Raw genomic sequence first — 12824 nt, 5'->3', positions numbered from 1 at the left:
CAAACAGTTTTCAATTACAACAATCAGGCAGACATCATGCAGGATGAGATGCCTGTTCCCATAGGCCACAGGAATAGTGGTCGAATCAGCCAATCACCGCCAGCGGATCGCAAGGAGTCCAATCTGGGCTCACGCATCTGGGACAACCAATCAGCAGCCGGCCTCGCTCAAGCCATGCCACCATAGTGACATGGCCGGCTGCCTATAAAAGGCAGTGCTACAGCCCATTAAAGTCCGTATTGATCAAATCTTCTTTTTACTTTGAGCTATAATGGTAGTGACCCTGCTACAATCTTAATATTACTTGGCATATTATTACTTCAAATAATTCTAATAAATTGGTCAAACATGACTTGCTTTTAGCATTGACTTTGTCTGATTACCTTGTATTTTTTAAACCATCTTTAATAATATATACTGACACTTTCTTTGTGATGGATAAATAGGCTATAATTTCCTGCTTTGTCTCCTCATTTTGAAGAAGGGGATTCAATTTCTTACTTTCAAATCTAATGGGAATTTTCCCAAATCAAAACTAATACATCAGTATTTGACAAGCCACTTTCAGACACCTGGATGAAGCCCATCAGGACTGCATGCAGCTGCAATAATTTGCTTAGTGCCACTGTCCTGATGGCTCTAAATTGCCTGAGTTCCTTTCTCTCAGTTCCTGATCTAGAACTATTTTTAGGATGTTATTTGTATTCTCTATAATGACTGTTGGAAAATACCTGTTAAATTTGTCTGCCATTGCCTTGTTTTCCATTTATAAATTTCCCAAATTCACTTTCTATAGTACCATCTCTCATTTCATTAACTTGTTTAGAAGTTAAATAAACTTTTACTCTCTATTTTTAATACTTCTAGCTAGTTTTTCTTGTACTTGGATGCTTCTTTTCTTATTAATCTTTTTATCCAATCTGATCTTCCACTGCTTTTGTGTAATTATATGCATTTCTCAAAGTTTAATACTATTTTCAACTTTCTAAGTTAGCCATACATGGTGAGACCACCTCTTAACGGATTTTTTTTTCTTTTGTTGGACATATCTATTTGCTGTAGTCTGAAAGACCTCCTTTAATGTAAGCCACTGCATCCTGACTGATTGCTTCATTCAATACACAAGAGAGCTGGAGAAAATCAGCAGACCACGCAGCAAATGTAGGAAGTAAAGGGCCCAACTTTTCGGACTTGAGCCTACTGTCAAGGTATCCTCTGATTTGCTAGTTCACTTGAATTAGCTCTATTTTCAAGCTTTGTGGAAGTATAATGAACATGATACTATAACAGGTAAATAATAATTTACTCTTTTAGTCCAGCAGTCTACTGTATTTTTAAATTTAGATTGATAAGCCTTGAGGAGAGGAATTTTTTTTCATAGATGCTGACTTGTCAATATCTAAGCATTAAAATTCAGATGAAATCTGGTAATTGGATGAGAATTTTGATGGCAAAGATAATTAGAATGTTCCAAAATTTAATCCATGACTACAGCTTAGTTAGGTTCAATTTGAGCTTTTGTTCAAACAATCCATTATTAATCTACTAGGCCGTTTGTAGAGAGATCTTGTGGCTCACTTGAACCAAATTCTTCTCTGTTGCTAAGAATTTTTAGCATTCAGTTCTTTGTATCTCTACTAAAGTAAACAAGTAATTCACCATAGAATGTCTCAATTTCAATCAGAGCACGAGGAAGCAAATAATGTTACAATCCAATATCAACAAATGCTCCATATTGCTTGGTCTTCCTTTCATAGTATTAAAGCAATTCAGACTCTCATATTTGAACTTAGATTTTCCACAGTACTGTGACCAGAGGAAAAACCAGTTTCTTGAAAGTATGTGGCTTGTTGGCCCTTTGTTTTTTCCCTTAGTAAAAGAGATTAATCAAGATAGAATCAGAAAAATAATCCCACCCTTTTTATGAGAAAAAAGCCCAATAATGTGGCCATGCTAAATTGAATCCGTATTTTTTGCCTGTTTTTTTTTCTAAACTTGGTGGGGCAAAGGTGGAGTGGTATAACTTGATTGAGGATTCTTAAAATGAAAATAAGTGTGGCATGAACTTTACAAACAAAACATTATGTTGTTCCCTCTAAATACAGTCTCATTTACAGGGTGATTTTTGTTTTAGTGAGGCTAACTTGAAGCCTTTGCTGCCTTTTTATAGTAGACTTACTGGGGCCGACTCTAATCTTGGAACAGAGAGCATTGAACTTTGATTGGATTTGATGGTCTGGAAGTAAATTATCCCTGAAGGCGGAGCTGCTTATTTCATGATCAATGATAGAAAACATCTGAAAACAATTTGCATGGAGTATGGCTGATGTGAATGTAAAATCTCTACAGTATTTGTCTATGTTTGTTGTTTACGAGTTGTTTGTATTTCGTGCAGGAGCGTTTGTAGTGGCATGGTCTCACATCATAAACTTGAACACAAAAATCACTGGTGACACTTAGTGTGGTATTGAAAGAACTTAGATGCCTCTTAGATGAGATGTTAAACCAAGACCAGTAGTGCTCAACTTTTTTTTTCCTCTCACATAACCACCTTATGCCATCTATGGCATTGGTGCTCTGTAGTTAGTAAGAGATTACTTAAGGTGGTATAGGAGGGAAAAGAAAAAGGCTGAGAACCACTGACTTGGATAGACCCTGCCTATTCTCAGGTGGACATAAACGATCCTGTGGCTCTATTTCAAATGACAACACGAGCGCATCTGATATCCTAGCAATACTTCTTCCACAGTCATTTTCACAAAATTCTATTATTTGGCTATTCTCAAATTGCTGCTTGTGTTCCTGGCCCAAACCTTACAATGGTGTTACAATTAAAAGATCGTGCCATTGGCTCAGAAGTGCTTTGGGATTTCCCCAGGACATAAATTACATGATTTAAATTTGTGTGGAAAGTGAAACAGAGTTGATGTTTCAAGCCGAATACAAGTTCTGGTGAAAGGTCTTTGACTACAATATTAAATCTTAAAATTCAGTTCTGTTTCCCTTTCCACAGATGTTGCCTGACTGGTGTCTCCAGCATTTTCTGTTTCCTTACAGATTTTCATCTGTAGATTTTGATTTTCAGTGGAATAAAATGTCAACCACCCGTTTCCCTCGACAGATACTGCTTGACACGCTGAGTTCCTCTGTTTATTTTAAGTTACTTGCCTAGTTCATTTCACAAAATTTCAAAATCTTTCCTTTTTTTTCCTTTCCCTCCAATCAGCAGAGAATTCCTACTATTTAAAATATCACTCTTCAGCCTAACAAACCATGTCTGGTGAGGTTTGAGAACTTTGACACTTGTTCATAATTTATTTTGATAGCATGGTTGAGATCAATTATTCAAACATTTTGGAACTTGAAATTGTTGAGTTTTGCTGCATGAAAAGTATTTGGGCTCTCTAGTTCCTGAAAGGTAAATGAGTTGAATGAGTTAATTAATTGGTTCCATACCATTGGGATTATAGAAATAATAATACAAAAATCCTGAAAACACGTCGTTCTAACTTATTGTGGTTTTATTCTTGATGAATTTTATTGAGGTAAATTGCATTCTAAAAATTTAAACCATTTTGAAGCCAAAAAATTGCCCACTTAAGTCATTAACACACTACAATTTAAAATGGGGTCCACATCCTTCTTTACTAATTGCATTTCATTTTTTTTAAATGCCATTCTAGATTCACATTGAACTTGCCATCTCAATTCTTGTTTCCTGTGTTTCACTTCAAAGAAAACCTTGACATAGTATCTGTAAATTTTTGAGAAAATATTTTCTTCATCTATTGGGTCAAATAATTTGGCATTAATGGAGCTGTTCCAAAACTAATAACTTAAGTTTTTTTAACTATTGCTGAATAACAAGTTAATCAATTCTGCACATACATCATCATCATCATTCAGGTGCCTTGCCGTTCGGCCTGGGTGATCATCTTCCTCCATCCGTCATAAAGGCTCCATCTTTGATCTGAGACCGTAGTCTATGTTGTGTTCACGATTATGATTATCTAAGGGAAAAATACTGAAGTGGTTTCTCGTTGCCACCTTCAGTTGCAGTGACCATACTGGACGGGTAACCCTGGCTCAGTGGTTTTAGTTTTACAATGTAAATTCCAATTTGTAGAATCTTCTTGCAAAAACCATCCACCATCTGCAATCCATGGCTTCACGTGACCCTGAATGGGAGGCTAAAGAGGTACTACACTTGCCTAAGGGTGACCTGTAGGATATCGGACAGAAGGAGTGCCTTGCATCTCCTTTTGCTGAGCAATTGCGCAACACTGACCACACATATTTTTAGTAAATGGGCAATGTTTCAGACCATGGACGTGCTGTTAGATTGGTGATAACTTCCCAGAAATGCTGTTGAAGTGCTGCAACAGAAGAGAAAGATTCCAGAGTCATTAGAATTATAATGCTACATCTTTAAAACATTAGGATTGATAAGACCCTGAGACTGGACAAGATGTTCCCCAGGTTACAACAGGAAGCAAGGGAAGAGATTACTGGGGCTTTGGCTATGATCTTTGTGCCCTCCCTGACCACAGGGGAGGTGCTGGAGGATTGGAGAATGGCAAATGTTGTCCCCTTGTTTTAAAAAGATAATGGGGGAATCCTGGGAATTGTAGACCAATGAGTCTTATGGCAATGGTGGGGAAACGATTGAAGAGGATTCTTAGAGACTGGATTTACGAGCATTTAGAGAAGTAAAGTCTTCTCGGGGATAGTCGGCACGGTTTAGTGAGGGGTCGGTCGTGCCTCATGAGCCTAATTGAGTTGTTTTTTTGATGAAGTAACTAAAGAAAATGATGAAGGTTGGGCAGTAGATATGGTTTAAGGCATTTGATGAGATCCCCCATGGTGGTTTCATTTCAGAAAGTGATGAGGCATGGGATCCATAGAACCTTGGCTGCAGATTCAAAATTGACTTCCTGCAAAAAGCAGAAGATGGTGGTAGTAGTAGATGGAGCATATTCTGCCTGCGCATCTGTGACTAGTGGAGTTCCACAGGGATCTGTTCTGGGACCTCTGCTATTTGTGATTTTTAAAAAATATATAATATATAAATGACATGGACGAAGAAGTAAATTTGCAGATAACACAAAAGTTGTGGATACTTTTGAGGGTTTGTCGTAGGTTATAACAGGATAAAGACAATGCAGATTTGGGCTGAAAAGTAGCAGATGGTGATCAGTTCAGATAAGTGTGATGTGATGTACTTTCGAAGGTCAATATAAAGTACAGTTTGACCTGCTGAGTTTCTCCAGCATTGTGTTTTTACTTTAGAAGGTCAAACTTGAAGGCAGAGTACATGGTTAATGGCAGGATTCTTAACCATGTGGGAGCACAGAGGGACCTTGGGGTCCATATCCATAGATCTTTCAAGGTTGCCGTACAGGTTGTTATTGTAGTTACAAAGGCTTATTGTGTGCTGGTCAACATTATTCAGGGGGTTGACTTAAAGAGTCATGAGATAATATTGCAGCTCTATAAAACTGGTTAGACCACTTTTAGAATATTGTGTTCAGTTCTGGTCACCTTATTATTGGAAGGATGTGGAAGTCATAGAGAAGGTGCTAAGGAGATTTATGAGGATGATGCCTGTCGTGTTGGGAAGAGTATCAGGTTTGGTGGGTTCACAGAGAGATGAGTCTGGAAACAAGTGGTACAATTAAACATAACTTTTATTAACAAATGGGGAGAATGTTAAACCGTATTCGATCACAATTTCACTTAAGTGATGATATAGACATTCATCTCTGACTTTGGTTAGACTTCGACAGCATTAAACCTGGATCGACCCGCTCACACACTACAAAGAGGACTCTTACACGAACCCGGTTCACTGAGCAATGGAGATGGGGCATCCTGCAAGTATTGATCTATCGCAATACTAGGGCTCAGCTTCAGTGTAGTGCACACCTTACCCATGACATTTCCAGCGAAGTCCACACTAGCAACCTGTTGTGGAGTGATGTCCAGGGCTTCCACTATGAGGCAGAGAGAAAACATGTGCTGTGTGTTGGTGTAATATACAGTGCTAATTGGTGCTTCTAACCAATAATGACCTTGGGTAATTTAAATTAGCCAACACCAAGGTATGCACTAATGGGTGCCCAGAGTCCAACCTTGATTAACAGGTAATGTGACTTCCAAATAAGATTCAGATGAGGAGGACATGTGACCACCTGCAATACACATGTTCCAGATGGGCAGGGGATCCACGTTTCCTCCACACACAACATTCCACCCCCGGAAGCTACATCACCCTGTAATGACTATGATGACAGTGCGTGTTGTGACTAAAAAAAGGAAAAGAACAAAAGAAGTTTAAAAAAAAATTAAGATACTAATTAAGTGGATACATTTTTCACAAGTGCCTTCCATATGCTGGACGAGGCACATAATAAAATCCAATGACAACGCCTCACCAGCTCCTCCCCCCCTCCCCCCTCGCCGACCAAACAGGGCACTGTGTTTTCCTATGGAGCAGGGTGCTGTGGGATCTGCCAGTGGGGAGGGGAGAGAAAGACATTTTGTCTGGTCACTGACTCACGTGCCTTGAAAGTTGAGCAATTTGCGATTTATCTTTTTTAAATAAAAGCTCCTGAGGTATTTGTTTCTGTTGATGGGAGTGTTGGTGGGGATGCTAAAATTGCCAAGTGGTTACAAAATATATACAATATTTCCTGCTTGTGTGTGATCTGTAACATTGTAACTATAATCTGCACCTTTGTAATTTAAAGCTGAAACTACAATTTCCTGTGCTGAGAGACATTTTACAGAGGAGATACCACAACTCATGCAAAAGAAAAGGTCCATTACAAAGGCTGTACTTGGAAGGTGCATAACAAAAGATGTAGTTGAATGTCCTTTGTTGAGGTCTAGGCTTCCATGGCAACAGCTCTTGCCTGTCTTTCGGAGAGTTCTTTGCATAATAAGTGGCATAATCACTGGCCACCGTGACAGAGGTGCACCAAAGAAAAGGTACAAGGACTGCCTAAAGAAATCTCTTGGTGCCTGCCACATTGACCACCGCCAGTGGGCTGATAACGCCTCAAACCGTGCATCTTGGCGCCTCACAGTTTGGCGGGCAGCAACCTCCTTTGAAGAAGACCGCAGAGCCCACCTCACTGACAAAAGGCAAAGGAGGAAAAACCCAACACCCAACCCCAACCAACCAATTTTCCCCTGCAACCGCTGCAATCGTGTCTGCCTGTCCCGCATCGGACTTGTCAGCCACAAACGAGCCTGCAGCTGACGTGGACTTTTTACCCCCTCCATAAATCTTCGTCCGCGAAGCCAAGCCAAAGAAAAAGAAGTGGCAAACTGTGTCTTGCTGGTTATGGTAAAGGTGCTGGCTGAAATCATTGATGGGATCGTAGCCTGTTGAGATCAATGTGAGGAATTTACTCATTGCATATGTAGAAAGATAAGGGGAGATTTGATAGAGGTATTTAAAATTATTATGGGCAGAGGTGGAGAGGATGAGCAGGTGTGGGTTCTTGGGAGTCACTGTCTCGGAGGATCTTTCCTGGAGCCGGCACACCAATGGCATTATGAAGAAAGCCTCTGCTTCCTTAGGAGTTTGCGGAGGAGCTAGTGGAGTTGTTCAAGTGAACCGGTACGGACTTGAAGGGCCGACATGGCCTGTTTCTGTGCTGTAAACGGTTATATGGTTATATGGTTAATTGCAGCCATATGTTGCACTGAAGTGGTCCTGTAGGGTGGGTGGAATTTTTTTCACTCCTTCTTGGAGAGTTTGTTAGGGACCCCCTTTCTGGGCAGACCTGTGGCTGCTGCACCCATATCCTACCAGACTCCTCAGGGTCCTGAAGATTATCCTGGACCAATTTTTGACGTGCAGATGTGGCCAAATGTCTGGAAAGTGGAGATCCCACCCCCTTGTGCAGTGGGGCATGAACTGAGATTTTCTTTTTATAAACAATAGTGCAGAATTTGATAATTGTGATAACGTGTTGATTCTTCCTTGTTTGTATATCAACATGTAGTTCGGTTTTGGTATTTTATTGTATATATCTATGTCTCTTTGATTTTGTTTGTTTTGTAACTTCATGTTGATTGGAAATTTTATTTAAAAAATGAGATGGTCCACTGCTTCTTGCAGCACACAGAGCCACTCCTTGAGTGGGTTGTCGGGTGTCAGTGGGTTGTCGGGTGTCAGTGGGTTGTCGGGTGTCAGTGGGTTGTCGGGTGTCAGTGGGTTGTCGGGTGTCAGTGGGTTGTCGGGTGTCAGTGGGTTGTCGGGTGTCAGTGGGTTGTCGGGTGTCAGTGGGTTGTCGGGTGTCAGTGGGTTGTCGGGTGTCAGTGGGTTGTCGGGTGTCAGTGGGTTGTCGGGTGTCAGTGGGTTGTCGGGTGTCAGTGGGTTGTCGGGTGTCAGTGGGTTGTCGGGTGTCAGTGGGTTGTCGGGTGTCAGTGGGTTGTCGGGTGTCAGTGGGTTGTCGGGTGTCAGTGGGTTGTCGGGTGTCAGTGGGTTGTCGGGTGTCAGTGGGTTGTCGGGTGTCAGTGGGTTGTCGGGTGTCAGTGGGTTGTCGGGTGTCAGTGGGTTGTCGGGTGTCAGTGGGTTGTCGGGTGTCAGTGGGTTGTCGGGTGTCAGTGGGTTGTCGGGTGTCAGTGGGTTGTCGGGTGTCAGTGGGTTGTCGGGTGTCAGTGGGTTGTCGGGTGTCAGTGGGTTGTCGGGTGTCAGTGGGTTGTCGGGTGTCAGTGGGTTGTCGGGTGTCAGTGGGTTGTCGGGTGTCAGTGGGTTGTCGGGTGTCAGTGGGTTGTCGGGTGTCAGTGGGTTGTCGGGTGTCAGTGGGTTGTCGGGTGTCAGTGGGTTGTCGGGTGTCAGTGGGTTGTCGGGTGTCAGTGGGTTGTCGGGTGTCAGTGGGTTGTCGGGTGTCAGTGGGTTGTCGGGTGTCAGTGGGTTGTCGGGTGTCAGTGGGTTGTCGGGTGTCAGTGGGTTGTCGGGTGTCAGTGGGTTGTCGGGTGTCAGTGGGTTGTCGGGTGTCAGTGTGTGTATCTTTTGCTTGATGCACTTTATTAACCCTGATGCTTGTGGGTGGTATGGGATGTGCAACAGCTATGTCATACCAGCTTTTGTCGCCTGGTTTTGTACCTTAGCCTCCATAAAATGTGAGCCCTGATCAGACTGTACCTCCAATGTTGTTCCATAAATGGAGGAGAGGTATTTCAGTCTCTGAATGGTGTTGTCCTGGTCAGCCTGCTCGAAGGGCACTGCCACCAGGACACCAGAGTAGGTGTCCACCATTGTGAGTATGTATGCTTTTTTTCTTTTGGCATGGAAGAGGGCCAAGATAGTCTACTCTCCAGACTTGGTCCACTCCTATGCCCCTCTGAATTTGCCCCGGTGTCCCCATCAGCAATTATCTATGGCTGTCCATGCTTGATCGATCTTGGGTTAGGGCCACCCCTAAACCCTCTGCCCACCCTCGTGTCCTGTCGGACCACAGGTAACTACTCTTCTTGTGGGCTCATGTTGCCAGGGCACTAGAGTCTAACTCATCTGAGCGGGCAGAGGCTGTGCAGATTTGAGCTGCACAGTCCACAGTGACATTGTGGGTAGCCTCCACTGTAACCCTGTTGGGGTGAGTCCCCTCTGCCCAGCCTTCTCCCAGATGTACCAATTATGCTTCTGACCCCATAGTGGGTGATTGTGGATCTCCCATCCATCTTGTGCCAGTGAGGCCTCCACACGACCATTGGATTCACCACAGCCTATGAATCAGTATAAATACACACCAGACCCATTGTTGATTTTATTACCAGTGCGACCGCAGCTAATTCTGTGATCTGGCTGGATTCCCCCCACCCCCTCTTGAGTAAGGGTCTTGCCCTTACCTGAGTATAGTTCTGCTGCTTGCCATATCTGCTTCCTGTTCTTCCACTGACTGGAGCTGTCCGTAAACCAGACGTTGCTGTTCTTCTTCAGTGAGGGAATTGAACGGCTGACCCCAGGATACAGGAGAGGGGCTGACGGTGGGGACTTCAGACAGGGGATTGTGACTTTCAGGGAGGCTCATAACTTGTTCATGCAGCCTGTTGACTCCTTCTGGCCCTGCCTCCGCCCAGTTGGCAATATATCATTGCCACTTCACAATGGAGGAACACTGTGAGTCCCTTCTTGTGGTGGCAATGGAGGACTTGAGCCATTGCATGATGGGGAGATGAGGCTGAAGAATAACAGTTTCATTGGCAGTTTGGTGGTCCATGGTGAGGCAGGCCAAATAGCATGCTAGGAGCTGCACTCGAAGGAGGTGTAGCGGGAGGTGGGCTCAGGTAGGGATTTCGTCCAGAAGTCAGCTGTAACTCTGTGGCCATTGATTTTTTTTTTTTGCCAGAGTCTCCACTCAGCTGTTGCAGTGGTAACTGAGACCTGGAGTTCGAAGGAGACTCTGGCTGTTGGGAGGCTAGCGGCAGTGCCTCCTCCACCGCTTGCTTTGTCATTTCAAAGGCTAGCTGCTGTTCAGGGCCCCAGTGTACGATGGTCTTCTTGGAGATGGCATTGAGTGGGTGCAGCAGCATGGTAAGATGGGGAATGTGCTACTACTAGTAGCCCAAAAGACCAATAAAATATTATTTCAGCCTTGTTGGTGGACACTGCTGTATTGAGTTCATTGAGTGTACCTAGCTAATGCACTATATCATAGTTATAGGTGGAGAGTTCGATCCTCCACCTCACGATCTTGTTATTCTTTATTTTACTCCTTTTTGTGTTATTGAACATGAATGCTACTAATCGCTGAGCAGTGTAAATTTCCTGCTGGCCAGATAGTGCCTCCATTGCCTGATGGCCTTCACAATGGCTTGAGCCTCTTTCTCCACTGAAGGGTTTCAGAGCTCATGGGCTTGAAGGGTGCGGGAAAAGAAAGCTACTGGCCTGCCTGCCTAGTTAAGGTTCATGGCCAGGGCTACATTGGAGGCATCGCTCTCCATCAGGAATGATGCATTTTAATCTATCACATGCATGGTGGGCTTAGTGATATAGCTCCTGACGTAGCTAAAAGCCGCCTGGGCTTTGGCTGATAATGGGAAGGAGGTGGACTTTAAAAGGTGATGAACCTTGTCAGCGTAATGAGGCACCCACTTGGTGTAGTATGAGAAGAAGCCCAGGCACCTTCTTAAAGCTTTCATGGTACTTGGGATCGGGAGGTCTAAGAGTGGGTGTCTGAGCCAATGACTCCATACTCCACCACATAACCCAGGATAGCTAGACATTTAGTCCGGAATACTTACTTACTGACATTGTACTTTAGGATCAAGGATATGGCTGTGTGGAGAAACTTCAGATGATTGATGTCATGGTCTTCCAGATTGTGACTGCAAATGGTGATGTTGTCGAGATAGGGGAAAGTAGCCTTTAACTTGTACTTATCTACCATTTTGTCCATCTGCCTCTGGAAGACCAAGACCCCGTTCATTATATCAAAATGGACCCTCAGGAACTGGTAAAACAGTCCATCTGCCTTGAATGCTGTGTGGGGACGGTCCTCAGAACAGATTGGTGATATGCAGCTTTCAGGTCAATGGCTGAATAGACCCGGTACTGTGCAATTTCATTGACCATGTCCGAGATTCGGGGGAGGGTGTGTGCGTCCAGGAGTGTGAAGCAATCAATAATTTGGCTATAGTCAATCAATTGCCTGGACTTTTCTCCCCCTCTCTCGACTATCTCCTGGGCTCTCCATGGGCTATTGCTGGGTTCAATGATTATTTTCTTTAAGCAGCCACTGCATTTCAGCTCTAATAAATTCTCGGCCCCCTGTACTGTATCGTCTGCTCTTTGTGGCCATTGGCTTATAGTCTGGGGTTAGATTCTAAAACAAGGGGTGGGGAGGTGGGGTGGGTGGGGGAAGGTGGTTTGATATTCAGCATGAAGAGGTTACGTGTAGCATCTGGATTTTGGGACCTTTCATTCTGCATCGTGATTGGGGAAGCAGGCCTGAGTGCCCCATGGTCACGCTTTTAAGGTCACACAGGAAGTCAAGGCCCAGCAACAAGAAGCACATAAGCCTTCCAATACATACGATTGGAACTTTCAAAATTCCCCCCTTTTACAGTTAAATGTACCGTACAATACCCCTGAATGGTCACTGGATATGATTGCAATGCTAAATAAATACGGTAGTCCGTTGGGTATCCTTTAAGTTGTACAGTTGAGCAGTCACAGAGTTTATAAAGCTTTGTTGAGCCAGTGTCTATTAAGCAATATGTCAGATGTCCGTTTACCCTCCCCTCTATCATAGAGTTGTTCAGCTGGTAGGGTTTTTTGCCTGGTCGAGGACAACTGATGCCAGCGCTCTGGGGGCTGCATTGCTTTCCCTGTCAACGTAGTCTTGATCCATGAGCCAGGAAGATGGCATCAACTAAGAAAAGTGGCAAGATGACCACTGTTCCCATTGTTGCTTCACTTCTGGTAGCGGTTCCCGCCATGAAGCACAGTAAGATAGCGGTGGTGAGCAGTATGGAGAGGCATGAGCCCATACCTCTGGGTCTGGGCATGGAATGTATGACGATTTGTGTGGTCATGCACGCGGTCGCCTTCCTGGGGTTTCTCTTGACCCAATAGACTTTCGCCAAGTGTCCCCTCTTATCGCATCTTGAACATACAGAATCCTTTGCGGGGCATCTGGTGCAGGGGTGTTTGGCCTGTCCACAGAAGTAGCATCCCTGGTTGCGTGTGGCCGCAGTAGTTGGTACTGGGGACTGTTGCGCTCCGTAGGCCTGGTTTTCTGAGAAGGCGCCGCTTTCATTGGAGAGGTCGTCCGCTCCCAATTGGGCCTGTTCAAGAGACTTTGCCA

The 12824-nt window shown here is 44.0% G+C and overlaps 1 protein-coding gene across 4 annotated transcripts in view; it reads left to right on the top strand.

Annotated features, from left to right (window-relative positions):
• The window catches only part of stx18 (syntaxin 18), a 186298-nt gene that overhangs the window by 8393 nt on the left and 165081 nt on the right, over positions 1-12824 (top strand). Inside the window, exon 2 of one of the 4 annotated variants that reach the window (XM_069925908.1) lies at positions 1063-1208. The exons of 2 other annotated variants lie outside the window; for them this stretch is intronic. The gene's annotated coding sequence lies outside the window, so the exon portion shown is untranslated. Of the gene's footprint in view, positions 1-1062; positions 1209-1269; positions 1291-12824 lie in introns of those variants that run through there. One more of the 4 variants, XM_069925909.1, reaches the window with a different exon arrangement.

This window comes from Narcine bancroftii, chromosome 3 (assembly GCF_036971445.1).
Source record: "Narcine bancroftii isolate sNarBan1 chromosome 3, sNarBan1.hap1, whole genome shotgun sequence".
Taxonomy (NCBI): domain Eukaryota; kingdom Metazoa; phylum Chordata; class Chondrichthyes; order Torpediniformes; family Narcinidae; genus Narcine; species Narcine bancroftii.
The sequence above is the reverse complement of the archived record's forward strand: the minus strand, read 5'-3'. Positions and strand labels throughout refer to the sequence as shown.